General features: G+C 35.8%; 1 long non-coding RNA gene across 1 annotated transcript in view; it reads left to right on the top strand.

Moving 5' to 3' along the window:
- The window catches only part of LOC117223366 (uncharacterized), a 122,686-nt gene that overhangs the window by 30,813 nt on the left and 74,047 nt on the right, over window positions 1–17,826 (top strand). The window lies entirely within an intron of this gene.

The following is a 17,826-nucleotide window of genomic DNA, read 5'->3' as shown; positions in this document are numbered from 1 at the left end:
TCTAATTGTTACTATCGAAGTAAACAAATTTTATATTTCATAAAATTCCGCTGTCTATTTATTAGGCTCAAAATATAATAATAATAATTTTATTATAATGCATACTTTTGCATCGAAGTTTTTGATTTTACATGAAAGTTTTTAGTTTTGTATTAAAGTAGTTGGTTTTACAGATACTTAACTTCTATTATTTCTCTTCGTGTTCACAATTTTATTAGACTTAAATATGTGTACGTAACTGAAATTATAATATCTAACTTTTTATATATCTTAAATTATTACTCTATAATAATAATATTTTTACGGTAATAATTATTTAGTGTTTCTCCTGACTAAATCGCAGATCTTCGTGCATAATCTAACTCATGAAAATTTGTTAGAGAGGGCTTTGTTTTCTTTCTTTGGGACTTAATGTCACATCAGCTACAAGAATTAAATAGGAAGAATTATAAATACGAATGTATTTTTTCTTTCAATAGTTTTATTAAATTGAAAGCAATGTATAATAATTGTTTCCTCAAATTCTTCTGAAATCTTCAATGTTCTGTGTGTTCACTGACCCACTTTTCCCCACAAGCGCATAAAATCTGCAGTCTATTTATCTTCGAACATAGCCATTATCACCAACAATAGTTTGCATCTTAATTTTCAATCGTTTAACTTACTTACTCGATCTTAAAAAGTACAAATTCGTTGTTGATTTATGTATATGTACAGGTTGATATTCAGTAATAATTCTCAGTTAAACAAATTCTTTTGAACCGACGAACAATTCGGGCTGCAGAGAGCAAACTCCCATAACTTTGTTAATACTCGTCCAAATCGAACGAACCAAAAACTATATTAAAGTTGATACTCCCTGCTGTCGCGCGAAATGCTACGATATTTCAACTTCGCTTGGCTGTAACACTGTTATCCTGACGAATCCGGAAAAAAATTTTAACGCCGTTGTAATTACCAATCTTTCCCGAATACAATGATACCAATGAAAGTGCTCGGGCGAACTCCGAACCATAATAAAATCGTTAATGAAGTTTGAAAATTGCACAAAATAAGAGTAGATTATTCTCTGTTTTCGATGTTACATAACTACGCGAATATACATGTTAAAGAAGCCACACCTGCACGAGACTGTAGTTTAGACCCATAGCTTTGATAATATTCATCCTAATGAATGAATAATATTCATCCCAATAATATGAAAGTTTGTACTTTCTACTTTTTAATCATTTATGCCATCTTTATCGCAATCGGTGTCTAAAGCGTAAAACCGGGGTATGAGAAAGTATGTTAATATGAAAGAATTTCTTGATATTAATTAACTACCACAAGCTATATCAATATTTGTTTACGTATAAATAAGTTATATAGACTAAACTTCATTGAATGTAAATGTTTTTAACACATGGATATATAAAGAGAATAGATATGACATTAATATAATGAATATTTATTTAGTAATCAAAAAGATGTCTTTAATTTCGAACAATTAAACGGACTAACAAATACGAATAAATCAGTACACAAATAAAGAAACAAATAAATACACAAATGGATAGATAGATACACAAATAATAGACAATAAACCATAAACTTCAGCCTCAGTAAAATAAATAACATTAAAAACTGTAGTCTTCGAAATGACGCGCGAAATCATGCGACATTTCAACTTCAATTGGCTGTAATACTATTATCCGGACGAATCCGGGAAAAATTTTAATACCGTTGTAATCACGAATCTTTCCCGAATACAACGATATCGATAAAAGTGCTCGGACGAACTCCGAAGTACAACAAAATCGTTAATGAAGTTTGGAATTGCACGGGATGAGTAAATTATTCTCTGCTTTCGAAATTTAATAATTACGCAAATATATATGTTAAAGAACCAACAGCTGCACGAGGCTGTTGTTTAGATCTGTCTTAAAAGCTCCCATGAGCAACAATCCGTAAAATGTTCTTGAAACGTTGAAAAATCGATAACAAACGAAAGGTGCTTTCACGAGTGGCTCGGAACGAAAGCAGAGTCAGAAAATCTTTAAACTTTCAAGGCATGTCACTGCTGTCGGAGTTGTCTAAAAAAAAAAGGTTGCTACATTGTTCTCCATACATTTTACTAGCTACGGGAACAAACATTTTTCGGATCGTGCAAACTTTTTGAAATTCGAATCTGCTCGCCTTTTCGAGGCAAATCGATCACTGTGCGGCGCGTCGGGTCGGTTCGCTCGAAAATTAAAAGCACGGATCGTGTTCGTATAATAGATGCGACGTTGTTTGTTTGCCGAGGAGAAGAATCGCGCGCACCGAACCCGTCGCTGAAATATCGGCGGCCATTTCGCGAAGGTTTACGTCCATTTCCGGCAGTGTGTAAACACATTTCTGCACTTACAGCGCGAAGATGACGTTTACGGGAGCTGTAGTTTCACCGGAAACAAGGCGAGGACGAAACCTCGGCTCGGCGGCGAGCATCGCCGTATGTTGTGATTCAACGTCTTCTTGCGTAAATACTTCCCGTTCAGCTTAAAACACACAGGCACGTTAATATAATACACCGTGGATTCGCTAAGGCCCCCCTAAGATCCCGTTGCGAAACGATTTCATAAAATATGGAATACGCCGGTGGAACTGGCAAAACGCGCGTTTGTTTCGCTTGGATGTTTCATCATGGGAAAAAGATGTCCAGTCGTTCTGTAATTCTGCGTTCGTACCGCACGCAACATTGTTCCCAATAACGGCAACGGAATGTTTTCCACGTGAATCGTTGAGAAATAGAATCGTGCTGTGCACGCCACTGCACAAAATTATCTTGTTATTAGACCGCGGCTTTGATGCGTCTCAGAAACAACTGGATAGGTACGATTCAAAGCAGGAGAAAGATTTCTGCGATAACAAGATGAACCAACATGTGATGATCGTGGTGTTAATTGATCACGTGTGTGCCCCTTGCTTTTCAATGTTCATTCAAAAGCGTGGTAATAATAATTAACGATGGTATTTCTTTTTATCTTAAAAAAATAGACAAGAAATTTACTTATTAATTTATTTATTTATTCATTTATTTATTTATTTAATTATGCTTCAAATCACATGCTTTATTTAGCAAATACAGAGTTGTTACATATACATATGTTCAATATTACTATACTCTATTCTATACTCTTACGCAGCATTGTTCTTTTTTATTCTGTCTTTTAAAATTAGAATAAAATTCCAATCCCTTTTCATCAATATTTAAACATTCAAGTAAATTTAAACACACAATAATCAGACATATTAATTTTCTATCTAAATACTCAATATTACCATACTCTGTTCTATACTCTTACGCAGCATTGTCTTTTTTTATTCTGTCCTTTAAGATTAGAATAAAATTCCAATCTCTTTTCATCAATACTTAAGCATTCAAGTAAATTTATAAACACACAATAATCAGACATATTAATTTTCTATCCAAATACTCAATATTACCATACTCTGTTCTATACTCTTACGCAGCATTGTTCTTTTTTATTCTGTCCTTTAAGATTAGAATAAAATTCCAATCCCTTTTCATCAATATTTAAGCATCCAAGTAAATTTAGATACACAATAATCAGACACATCAATTTTCTTTTCTTTCCAAGAAATTATCGCAATCGAAAAATTTCTAATCGCAGTAACTGCAGAAAAAAATGGTATGTCAGGGGCTTAAGGAAATAAATAGGCAATAAATGTTATTTTTATCAAGAAAATGTATTGATGCTTTAAAATTATTGCTAATAAAAACAGTCAACATTTCCTTCCCATATAAAATAAATAGACTACGGATCCTTCATGCAAAATAAAAATGTTCTTTATCAAGAAATGGGAGTCAACTAAATGTACAGGGTGTCCCAAAAATGTCTCGCAATCCGAATGTGGCGGGTTCCTCGGGTCATTCGAAGCAGCTTCTTCCTTTACAAAAATGTTCTCCGAGGCACCGTTAACGAGTTATTAAACGAAAAACAGTGACCAATAAGAATCGAGTACGGCTGACGCGAGGCGGCCCAGCCAACCAGCGCGCAAAGCCCAGTTCCGCTCATTGGCTCGGTCGCCTTGCGCCAGCCGAGCTCGCCTCTCATTGGTCACTGTTTTCCGTTAATAACTCGTTAACGGTGCCTCGGAGAAAATTTTTGTAAAGGAAAAAGTTGCTTCGAATGACCCGAGGAACCCGCCACATTCGGATTGCGAGACATTTTTGGGACAGCCTATATATCTCTTCTCTTGATAGTTTTAATTATTTAAAAATACCATACTCGTATCTTTTTATTATTCTTACGTTCTTCTTATTTCCGCGTTACCATTCCTCTCATAAATGAATAAAATCCGCACATGACAAGAATGCGGCGATGCGATCTGTGCAAATGTTTATTAATTTTTCTCGAAGTGGAAAAGAAATAGCACGACGCGGACATATAATACAAGCGCGGTGGACGGTGCTCGGTGGTCGGGGAATGGGAAAGATGGGGAAAGAAGAGCATCGGAGAGCGTGTAGAAGAAAGAGGGTGGCGAAAGTGTGGGGGTAAGAAGGGTTGCAGCATTGGCGATGGGTCATAGGGTGAGGGGGTTGGCAGCGAAGGTGGTAGGGTGCGCACGATGAAGGTTTTACTGCCGCGGTTATGCCCGCCGGTTTGCGCAATTTCGGTGTATCTGAATTGACGGAGCAGTCGTATCTAAACGAGCCCGGATGAATCCGCACCCTCCCACTCGGATTCTCTCCAGGGGGCATGTCCCATAAAAACGTTGTAACGTCGGTTCCCGGCGTAAGGTTTCGCGGGAAGAAACGGGGCGCTGGAATAAAGGACTCCGGATGAAGGATACTCTATGATCGCTGAATGTACCGAGCAATCTTCCTCGTCCGCTGCCCCCGAGCGATCCGGTCGCTATGTTTAAAGAAGTCGGAACTTCGGGGGGGATGAGCGCGCCGCTACTCCGATCAAAGTTGTTCGCGCGAACGTTGGCTCTCGTCGTTTGCCAGAAAGACACTGTTAAGCGGTCGTGACTAGTTAACTGTCTGCGGCGAACGTGACTCCCCGGGATTTTCCCGCGGAGAATTGATGGACTCCTTTTTCATCGCCGAAACTACCATGCCGCTCGAAATGACCGGCCTTACATTTTTCATCCTTGCGCTGTCGCAATTCCTATGCGATCTCTGCAGCACGTCGTGGAATTTTCGGAATCGGCTGTCACTCAGAAACCAGCGATACTATCGACATCAGAAATTAGAGAATATACTTATTATATTATTATAATATTATATTATTATATTATTATTATATTATATTATATTATATTATATTATATTATATTATATTATATTATATTATATTATATTATATTATATTATATTATATTATATTATATTATATTATATTATACTATTATATTATTATTATATTATTATATTCACAGTATATTAGAGAATATACTGTGAAAAGTGTTCGTACACCTTTTAAAATGCAATAACTATTTTAAAACTGAACTGAATGACTTCAATTTTATATTAAATGATAGAGGAACTAATCTACTAAACGATGACTGAAATGCTTTCTTTCTTATTTTGCTATTACTTGGAATGACAAAGAAAAAAAAATCTCTTGTTTTTTTTTAACTTTTTTATCTAAGCCTAGAAGAAGAGAGATTCTTATTTTCAAAAACAATAATTAAAGTTCTGACTGTCAAGTTTTTCTTTTTTTATCAAGTTTTGACTATTTTTAGTTCTTCAATATTTCACGAGCAATTAAGTAAATGACCATTTTTAGTCATCCGGCATTTCACTAACGGACGGTAATTTGTTAATCTCATTTTCTTCGAAATGTGGGCCATTTTGATCCAGTATGACAGCGGAGGGTTAATCTTGGCACTAGATTTCATAATGTTCACGCGGGTTTATACAGCTATTTTTAAGGTACATAAAATAGCATGACTAATTAATTTTTATCGTTAATTTATCGCCAAAATTAAAACCTGTCATTGTCTAGTCTAGTCAGTCACTTTTAGAGCTCGGTATGTTTAGTTGGTATGCCACAAAAGTATGTCACTTCGGTCGTCTGTATAAATGATTGATAAAAGTTGTTGACTATCGTATACTTGACATCATAAATGCATAAAAATCTGCAGTTATCTAATAATTCTCTTTTTCTCAATTTTTATTCGCTTAATATTTACAATGTGTATACTATAAACTATTATTACTATTATACTAAAATACTATAAACTATTTGACGCAATAACAATATAGTTAAAGATATGTTGATTTTGTGTAAATTAGTCTCTTCGTAGCTTTTCTATATAATAATTTATAAATTTATGTGACAATGAGTAACGGAATAGATAGAAATCCTGATCAAGAAATGGATCATTTTAATCCTCCCAGTCGTGCCTATATTAATCTGATTACGGAAAATCCAATTAGTCTAGACATCGGAGTTATTATAATTCAATTTCTATCGATTACCGTTGCAAATTAATGGCGACTGTTGTTACTGGACTGCAGATTTTATGCATTTACGGGAAAATGGGTTAGTGACACATAGAATGCGAAGTCATCGGAAGAGTTTAATGAAACTGTTACATTATTTTCAATATATTAAAACCATCAAAAAAAGAAATACATTCGTAATTGATTTTTGTTTTATGAAACTGACACAGACAATTTTTATTTTGAGACTGTTCAGACCGACTGACTTATTTATAGACTGCGAATTGTTATGGAAAATTACTATTTTCGAAAACGATTATGAAAAACAGGAGTTAAATAAACACATATTGTTCCTTTTAATATCTTCGATATGTTGAAAACAGTTTAACAATATTATAAAATTGTACTTGTATCTTCTCAATTTTATACAGGGTGACTCGTTTAGGTCAATTCAGTCAAATATCTTCGAAATCGTCGATGACACTAAAAAATGTTTTAAATAAAATTTGAACAGTTTTAGGGGACACGTAATTAATTTTAGTATCTTTTGGAAACCGAGTAAATACTTGCATTCAGGCTGAACATCGTGTTTTTGAACACCGGTTATAAATAAGTGAGTGCAAATACATTATGCATTACTAAAATTCAAATATCATCTAAACCAATGACTTTTTGCAATAAACGCCTTAGTATTTTTATAAAGAGATTGATGAGCTGAACCGATTGGAATAATAAAAACTATACGATTCCATTTAAAAGAATAAAGTTAACCTTCGTATGTCCTCGACACGTTCACATACAAAAATCTGATTAATATCAGGTCACGTGCTCCTTAAAACCATTCAAATTTCGTTTGAAACATTTTTTTGTATCATCGACGGTTTCGAAGATTTATAATTTAAGAATCGATTTAAATGTGTCACCCTGTACACTAGCTACTCATTTTTCCTATAAACGCATAAAACTCGCAGTCTTAGTAATTACGTTCTAACGAGAACGTTTGAAAACCATTGTGAAACATTTGTCAGAGATTTTACATGAATTGAAAAGGAGATTGTCTTGAATTGTTCGGAATGAATCAAGAATCGAATCTCAATTAGTCGCGACTTGCAACTTGCATTGAAAATTTTATTGACCATCGGCTTCTTTAATAGTCAATCGGAGCGGCATTGTTATTTTTAGATGCGATTGTTCGAATCGACTGGATCTATTGAGGAATTTAAGCACTTGCTTGAATCTCGATGGTAATTTAATGTCTGTCGGATGTTGGTTCCAGGAAGGCGAGTGGTTATCGAGTTAATATACCTGATAATTATTTGTCAGTTCTGTTTCATTAGCCGTGGAATGAAGATCAAAGGCCTACAAAGTAACCCTTGAACTAATTAAAACGGTAATTGTAGCGTTTCTTCTATCGAATTTTCAATTACCGTTCTCTTTGAATACACGATGAGGGACAGAAAGCGATCGCGCAGATAGAATACATAATTGTACGTAAATGAGAATTGTAAAAATCGTACGAATTTTCCACGTCATTAACTTTTTAGTCGGTCTTCGTGCAATTTTTGCGGAAAGATATTAGCACATTATTATTGAAAATAATAGGAAGAAAAGGATTTCACAGATCGAGATCATATTTTTGCTATTTTAGTTCCATTAATTTTGTTTAATGTTTATTTGTCAGTTCAATAATGGGAAATTAGATCCTTCTGTTAAAATTAATATTCAGCTGTGTGCATTGAATGCATAAAAATATAAACTGCTTCATCGTGTTCTTTCCTCAAAATATAATTATAAAGCACTGAATAATAATTAATTGAGAAGCTGATTCCACGAAAAATATATTTTTGTTTTCATTTACGTATAATTAGGCGCAGTTCTAAATTCTCAATTTTGTTCCTGATATTAGACATATTGGATATAGATGGTGCCCCAAAATTATGTTACTTCCAGGAAATGAGAGGTTTCTGGGATCATTTGCAGTAACTTTTTCCTTAGCGAAAATGCAATACGCGGCTTTGTTTACAAGATATTAATGAAGAACCAATGAGCTGTCGAAGCCCCGTTCCGTTGATTGGCTCGGCCGCCTCGCACCAGTCGAGCTCGCCTCTCATTGGTCACTGTTTTTCGTCAATAACTCGTAAACGAAGCCGCTGATTATATTTTCTCTAAGAAAAAAATTATTTCAAATGACCTCAGAAACCTCTCATTTCCCGGAAGTAACATAATTTTGGAACACCGTGTATAAAATTCAGCAGAATATAATATAAAATAAAATATAAAATACAGAAAATAATATAAAATAAAATATAAAATACAGAATATAATATAATACAAAATATAATATAAGAAATATAATATAAAATAAAATAAACGTAATTACTATTTTTAATTTTACAAAGAATAAATCAAGAGAGAAGCTTCTTTATTTGATCGAAAGATTCCTTATGATGAGAATGAAATTAAGATATTAATTTTGATCGATCTACATGGTTTCTTATATTTTGGAATTTTTCACGTACCATAAATGGGCACGAAAAACTCCAGTGATGATCACGTATAAACAAAGGTCAGCCATAGTCATGTAAGAGGCTTGGTAACGACAAGGAGAAGGTGAAATGATGGAAGCCATCCTACAGGCAGGATTAAGGTCCCCATGAACAGAACTACCCTTTTATTACCGTCTTGAAGGGCTGCAGCCTGTCGTTTCCGTCTCCACCCTTCGCCGAGGTGTCGAGGAATATCCGACATGCTGAATCGAACAAGATTTCAGCAAATTCGATGTAGGAAATGAACCAAATATCATCCGATGGTATTCATGAAATTTAAGATACAAGCTTCGCTTCAATCAATTAAAAGTCAAACAAGTTTCGCCAGTTACTTAATATTCGCAATTTTTTGTCATCTTCCTGACAGTGGAAAAACTTTCTCGATTTTTTTTTTAAACAGGAAAGTCTTCATCGCTAAACGAAAACTACGAAGATATTGAAACTTCTTACTAAAGTAAGGAATATTGCTTGAACTTTGTTGAAAATCAGGCAAAATTCCAAGAATTGTACACTGTATTTAGGAATGTAAATATTTGTTGATGAATTTATTACAAAATTGATTTATAAGAAGATATTTGCATCTTATATGCTCTAAGTTCGACAAGACCTTTAATTGAGATTTATACAATTGTATCCAGTTTGTTTAATTTCTAAATTCATCTTTGATAACATTTTTTAAATAAATGGATATTATATTACATTTTTTATTATTGTTTAACTCAACAAAATCTCTAAGATAGGTTTACACAGTTGCATCCAATTTTTTCAATTTCTAAATATATTTTACAGATAATTTTTTATGTAAATGGATTTTATTATTGTTTAAACTTATCCGAACCTTTAAATGACATTTACACAGCTGTATCTAACATCGTTCAATTTCTAAACACGTCATTGATAAACTTTTTAAACAAATGGATATCGTATTGCATATTTTATTATTGTTTAAGCTTGTACAATCCTTTAAATGATATTTACACAGCTGTATCTGCTTGGTTGTTGCAAAAGTAATTTCGATTTTCCAAATAGATAGCTTACAAAAAAATCAAAATTACCTTTGCAACAATTTTCAAAAATTTTCAACAGTATTATTGTCAACTTCTAAATCCATTTTGAATAAAACTTTTTAAGCAAATGAACATTATATATTACATTTTTTATTGTCGTCTAAGCCCAATAAAATTTTATGAAATATCGTATTTTAATTTTTATATACCATTCCAAACTAATAGCAATATTTGCTAAAATACTAAATTAAAAAAAATATATTAAAATATTTTTAACTAAGTGTCCAGCAAACTGTCTAACGTGTAACAAAAATTCAAGCAAGGTGAAATTTTTGAAAAAGTTGTTCCGTTTTCAATGGTGTCAGAATATTATCGTTACTCGCTAACATAACTATATTGCTCTGTATAAAAGAATAATTATCGAGCTGAGGAATCAATAATGTCGAAGAGATCGATGCGACCTTAAACACCGAAGGAGACAAAATAATTGCGACTCTTGCAGTCGAGCAAAGGATAGAATTTCCCCGAAGGAAAATCCAATAAGAGAATCGTCGGAGATTTTTCTCGTTTCGCGAACGAGTTTCCCGCGTTCGAAGAAATGTCCGCGGCAGAAATTCCAGTGATCCGCGGGACGTTTATGAAGTTCCCGCGCAATTTCAAAGTTTAATAACTTTTCACATATGTACGTGTCGCGCGAACGAACTTGAGGGATCGCTCGAACGAACAATTCGCAAAGTTCTCAGCCGTCTCAGCGGCGAACGTCTCTCCGCGGGCATCGAAATCGCTAATTTCAAAGGCATTGCTCGCCGGTGATCCCTGTTGAGCGTCTCAACGAAGAGATCCTTGAATTCAATCTACATATATTGATTCACGTTAAGTAGAATAGTTTAGCAGTAATTCTGCGCGCGCGGATCTATAACGAGGTCAGCGATTTCGCTAACGGCGACGATCCGACTGCGGGATATCATGGATTCCTGAGAAAAATGAACAGATCGAATGCGAAACTGCAAAAACACCAGACAAATTTAATGACATTGTTACGTTATTTTAGATTTATTGATACCGGAGTTAACAAATCAGTCGAAATGATTGATTTCTGATTTTTTCTTTTACGGCTACTGAAATTATAAAAATGTTTCTCTGTGAGAAACTTCAAAAAAAAAGCAAAAACATAGCAAGTTTCAATATTTCCAACCTTGTCATTGTTACGAGACGAGATAGATTAGTAGACTGCAGATTTTATGCATTTATTGCAAAAATGTATAGATCAAATGCAAAGTGGCAGAAATATTTGTACAATTTGAAAATATTATTGTAATGTTTATAAATATTATTATTAGAATGATTAAGAAAAAAAAAATAAATGTCTGCGTAATTTCTCCATCCTGTAATTAATGAAGACAATTTTTATTTTGCATAAAAATTCGCAGTCGACGCGTCAGTCACGTTTAGGCTTCCGTAATTCTCATATTAAAATTACTGAAAGAAGAAATTTTTTTAATTTATTTCTGTAAATTGCAACTGATAATGGCAATTTTTATCTTGCAGAAAGTTCTATAATTTAGGAATGATTGTTAACGCGTTCACTGCGCCCGAAAAAAAATCCTGTACGGTTAGAGTGATTTATACGAACGTAAATTTTCTCACAGTAATCACTGGACCGCGGATTTTATGCATTTACGAGAAAAATGAACCGATGAAACACAAAATCGTATAAGAGAATGCTAGACAAATATAAAGAGATATTATTTTTAATCTATTATAATCCTCCTAAGAGGAATGATTTTTCATCGATTCTATAATTCTTATAATGAACGTTGACTATTTTCAGCGATCACTGATTTCAATCTTTTCAGTTTCTACAAATTCAAATGAAACTCGGTTTACGTAACTATGTATAATACGGCTGCAATTAATTTTCAAAGGTCAATCAAGATTGTGTCATCCACATTGTATGACCGACGTGGCAATCAACGCGTTAATAGCGATTACACTATCTATTATGATTGACTGCGTTTAATGGACAATGAAGATCTATGCTTCTTGTTTTCGTCAAACCCGACGACTATTTTTAGAATCAATGCTGTTGAATCGCGCGGAAAGTTATTTCGTTCTTTCACGAGAAAGTGCAGGACGATTTTTTATTGCTTTCGGTAAAACGAAAATCATTTTTTTATGGTAGCTTTGGAATCTTAAGCTCGTAGAGGTCCTGTTTTTTTATTGGAAAAATCAAGTGTTCTTACATTGAATACCCTTACAGAACGAAAAAATTTACATATATGTGTCACATTTTTGTTGTAAAAAGAAGTGGAAGTACGATTCTTGAAATCTTCAACACCGCAAGTGCCAAACCGTTGCAAATTACTTATGAATATCAAAGTTTAGAAAATATAAAAGAAATTAAAAGATATTTCTTTAATACGTTATTTTAGGTTTTTATTAAGAGATTTTTTAAGAATTTTTATTTTACAATACCCCAGGTAAAGTAGTGTAAAAACCATGATATTTATTATCCATATATTTTATACATTTATATGAGAAAGAATTAATAAATGAAATACAAAATTGTAAGAATACTAGAAATATATAAATATTACAAGAAAAATGCTTTTTCATCGTCAGAGTTGAAAATCTCACCTTTTTTCAATACTTCATTTTGAAGTATAATAACCGAAGTTCATATGGCATGTCCTCCAAATTCAAGTCTTTTCGCGGTACATTGCTTGCCCCCCATGCGATGCACATAATGCACATGACGCACATGATGCATTTGCATTGTTTTCTACCAAAGCGACGCTGAACATGCGGGCAATGCCATCTATTAGAATCATTTATAAAAAGCTGTTGCATCTAATCGATACACTATCGCATTCCCATTGGCATATACAATATTTTCAGAAGAAAAAACAAGATTTTATCATTTTTTCGCTTACATTGTTTTTCACAAACACTCCGCAATTATGAGATATTATAGTCAATTACTAAATATATGGAATAACAATAAGAAACACGGTGAAGCAGGAGCAGAAAATGACTGTCCACTCAAGACTCCCCAAAACTGGCCAAATCAAAGTGTCAACGACCACGCGAAAGTGAAAAAGTCGACCCGTAACCGTCCGTTTCCCATTTGAACGATCAGCCCATTCCACTCCCCGGATAAGAAGACTCGTGATCGCGGTGCCCTAAACGAGTCCGATAGCTGTGGGGCAGGACCGAAACAATTAACAAGGAGGGAAGAAACTAGCGAACCCCCAAACTGACCTAACTCTGCCGAGAGTCGTTATGCGTGATTTCGATCGTGTCGTTGGAATCCTCGCCATCACCCTTACCCTCCCTCCCTCCCTCCCTCCTTTCGTTCTCGGTAATTGCAGCTCCGAAACAAGCGCGATAGGAACACGGCTGGAAGACACTTCTGTTCTCCGGTTCTTTTCTACGAGGAAGAGTGAGCGAGTGAGAGAGAGAGAGAGAGAGAGAGAGAGAGAGAGAGAGAGAGAGAGTGAGAGGGAGGGAGGGAGAAATGGAGATCGAGAAAAAGAAATCAGACATTCAAAATAAGAGTTATTTGAACAATTTTCGTGAAAAAGAACCGATAACCCGAGTTCATCATTTAAGTAAATGCAGTTAAAAATGATTCTGTGAATAAAAAATTATTTGTTATCTGGAAGTTAAAATAAAACAGAAAAATAATTACACACATGTAAACCTTAAATAACTTATTTCAAATGATACAATTTATTTCTTATTTACAAATAAAATCTCAATTGTTATTTATTAATAGCTTACTTATTAATAGCTTACTTATTAATCATTACTTTTTAATAGCTTACTTATTAATCATTACTTTTTAATTTTAAGCATTTATGACAAAATTGGGAAGTTATAATTTAAAACGGTGAGAACCTCAAAAGCATTTTTCATTTTCATAAATAAAAAGAACTCAAGTACTATTTCAAAACATATATTTTACATCAGAAAACCAGGTAGGCATTTCCTGAACCGATTTCGTCGAATTTGCTGAACCGGTAAAAGGTTACAGTAAATTCTCTCTAGAAGCTCCCCGGAGCCTGGAAATGAAAACAGTAATCGCCAGACACTCGGACACGATTCTTTGAGCCTCGCCGCTCGTTTTTATAGAAACTCGGGGCAATCGGCAAAAAAGGCAGCTGCCAGCATGCCGGTATATGTTGATATAAATACACAGTAATGCTAGAATAAAAACGATGACTTTACTTTTTTATTTCTAATTTTTTGCCACGATTCAAAAAGCAATTCCGAGGCCACATGCCACGATTCGACGGAGAACTTGTAGCTCCGCGGTTTCTCTTACCTGACTCGCACTCAACAGTCCATTTTGTGTTGTCTTCCGTCGAATCTTAGCATCGACGTAGCAATAAATCACATAGGTATAGCACTAGCCCAGGGAAATTCACAGTGACCCGATATTTGGCATTCTAGGGAGAATTCACTGTAATTCGAATTTTGATGAAATTCTGCAAACGAAAATTTACGTAATCTCTCTATTTCGTTCTATATTTTGTTCTAAATTTTGCATATTTTATTATTATTTATAATTATTATCTTATAGTCCTATTATTATTACGCGCAGTCTATGGCATAGGAGTAAAAACATTTGAGCGAAAATAACAATTGTTGCGCAACGACTTCCACCGTATCGATTACAACAGCTACTCTGAAAGAAAGAAACAGAGAGAGAGAGAGAGAGAGAGAGAGAGAGAGAGAGCAAGCAAGTCTGCAGGCAATTTGAATCGTCCGTCTTGTTAGCGCCGCTAGACAGAAAGAGGAAGGTCTGTGCCGTTGGATCCGAGTTTACCGCGAGAGGGGACGCTTAAGAACCGGTAAAAATGATACAAAAGAAGCCGGCGATGGTAGCCCGGATAGACAGGCGGCCGCGAAAGGGGAGAAAGAGAAGAAGGACGTCGTCGGGTGGAGAAGAAGGCGGATGAAAAAGGAAAACGTTCGGACAGGCTTCGCGCCGCGTGAAATTGAAGTGGATTTGTGACAAGTGGCTGCTAACGACGTGTACACAACCGATGGACGCCGGGCCGCATAGAAAATGAGACCGGAAACACGGGGCCGGGTCGAGGAGCGTGTGGCACTCTCGCGTTGTTTCCCTGCCGGCGCTGGGCGCTGCCGAGCCTGCCCCCATCGATATTCCCCGTTTAATCTTGGCTTCGACGAGTAATGGCGACAGTTGAATTACTCCTGCCGGCTCATCCGTCGTTTTTCTTGTTAAGAGTCGCCGCCCGGGGTGTTTTAAATGGAACTGGAGCGACAGCGTTGATGACCGTGCCGCGGCCCGACCCGGCCCGACCCGAGCCAAACGCGGTTGGAGCGCGAAGCTGGAGAAGGTATCGCCGTCGCGTCGCCGTTACGAGAAGACAGACAGCTTTGCTCGACCGGGGAAAAATTGTCGCGGCACCACGCCGCGCGGCCTGCAGCTTCAGATTGTAATCGTTACGGGCCGGCAATTGAAAGTTGCGGATTTTTCCGAGGGCTCCGCGCCGGGCTCGAGGGCCGGCCCGAGTGGGCTGCAACCGAACGAGCAATGTCGGTCGAAACGCGTGCGTCCGATGGAAAAATGAACGCGAACCGCTCGATTTTTCCGGCCGACCAGGATTCGACGGGCAATCGAGGGGAAATGTTATTAGGGACGGCCGGGGACGGCGGAAGTTGTCCTGCGCGGAATACGTGTGTTTGTTAGTTGCAGGGATCGTAACTGTTACAACCAGACTGCGGATTTTCATGCAAAATAAAAGCTGTCGAAGCTGATTACAAGTAATCGCAAGTCGGACGAAAATGTATTTTTTATTTTAGTAATTATTGGGATTATGGAATGAAAATGAATATGATTCTAATACTTTGCTTAAAAGGACTTTATTTTATTCCTTTATTGAGAGAAGGTATATGGGCGAAACCGATCGAGCGATCAAACTCTACTGAGAGTCCGGTAAGAAGAAACGCTTCTTTTATACTCTTTTTGGGTTCGCCGTGTCCACCAATCAGAGACGTTTTATTTGTCGCGTCTTACATTGTATACGTGACGGTCAGGGCACGAAGTACATCAAAAGTTACCGGCGATGATGTATCGCGGCATCTAATATATATAGATTACGTCACCGTCGCTGCCCGCTGACGGAGCCGGCGAGATGTAAACCGATATCTTAACTGAAGATATCTTACTAAGTAAACTATAAATTAATTTTTGTTCGAGGCTAAAATTCCAACAGTAATCTTAGTAAATTGTTCGTAATATAAGAATATTCTCAAGTTTTTTTATTTTATTTATTTATTTTTTTTATTCTCAAAAATGCGTAAAATCCGCAGTCCGGTTGTAACCGAAACGAGAAGACATCGAAGTATAACCATCGAATTTCGCTTAAAATGATTTTGGTTATCGATAACCAGTATAAATCACGGAAATAGTTTTTGGTTACGAATAATCATATCGCGGATGACGAAAATTATTTTTCGTTGCATAACAAATTCGAATAGATTGAAAACGATACATCATTTTTTAAATCCTTTTATCTTTCAGCTATTTTAAATTGCGTGTACTCGATTTCATGCATTTACGACACAATTGGGCGATCGCAGTTTGAAATGGGAAAAAAGATAAAAAGAATTTAAAAATGACATATCATTTTTAATGGCTGAAATGACATTTTTCAAAATTCCATTTTCGCCTGCGAAATCCTCCATTCGATACCTTTCATTCGATGCATTTCTGCGCTAAAATATTGCAAGGCTTTAATGAAACATAATTTATCGAAGTATCGAATTTTAAATGCGTTATATCCATATATATCTCTTTGTATTAAATCAATTTGATTAAATTCAATGAAATATATTTTATTTAAATATCCACCAGGCACTTTGGTGACAACCATTGTAGATTATGGCACACAACTATTACACTATAACTATTACTATATAACTATTATGGCACAACGATTACGCTATTAGGACCACTCTCTGCACACCTATTACTCAAATAAACTTGGTTACTTAGCGAGAGCAAGACTGCTAACGCAGTGGTAATTATTTGATCATCTCAGAAGCATGATTCAAACCACGGTGGTTCCCGGCAACTGTGAATTAGTGCGCCCATGCACGCGGAGCATGATAGATCGATGGAATTATCCCGAATGTATTTTTTTACGGCGTCTCCCGTGGCCAATGATTTCCCAAAAGTTTCGGAGCGAAATTAGAACTCCGGAATAACGAAGCAAATACATTCCGAAGTTCGGTAACTGCGCGAATTGTCGGGAAGTATTTCGAACCATGTATTGTTCGGAACTTTGAACTTTGTATCGCCTTTTCTCTCTCTCTCTCTCTCTCTCTCTCTCTCTCTCACACACACACACACACTCTTCCGTGGCTGTCAAACTTTAAACTTCGGAATTTCTGTACTCACGGAGACGCAATTGTGCATACTGGGAAATTCAAAGTGGAGCAGTTTTCCATTTTCTTAAAATATCTTCCGCTCCTGGCTCGTAAATTTTTCCAGCTCTTCGGCTCACGTGACTCTATAAATAAACTGTGCGAGACAAGGCTAATTAAAATTCACTTGGAACACTTTAGCATGATCTAGTAGCCCGATAACAGTTTCGTTCGTTTTCATTGGAATGATGTACGAGCCCTGGTACAAATAAGTAGCTTCGCAAGCTCGCTTTCTTAAATATTAAATGGGCCCTCGAAGTAGATTGAAATATTAAACGATCTATTGAATTTTTATTACCGTTGGATCGATTGAAGTTCACCTGAATCTTGAGATAGTTGCATCACAGCACAGGTTAAGTGATTTCCAACGTAA

The sequence above is a fragment of the Megalopta genalis genome, chromosome 4, assembly GCF_051020955.1.
Source record: "Megalopta genalis isolate 19385.01 chromosome 4, iyMegGena1_principal, whole genome shotgun sequence".
Classification (NCBI taxonomy): domain Eukaryota; kingdom Metazoa; phylum Arthropoda; class Insecta; order Hymenoptera; family Halictidae; genus Megalopta; species Megalopta genalis.
Note: the sequence above shows the minus strand (reverse complement) of the source record. Positions and strands in the feature narration are given on the sequence as shown.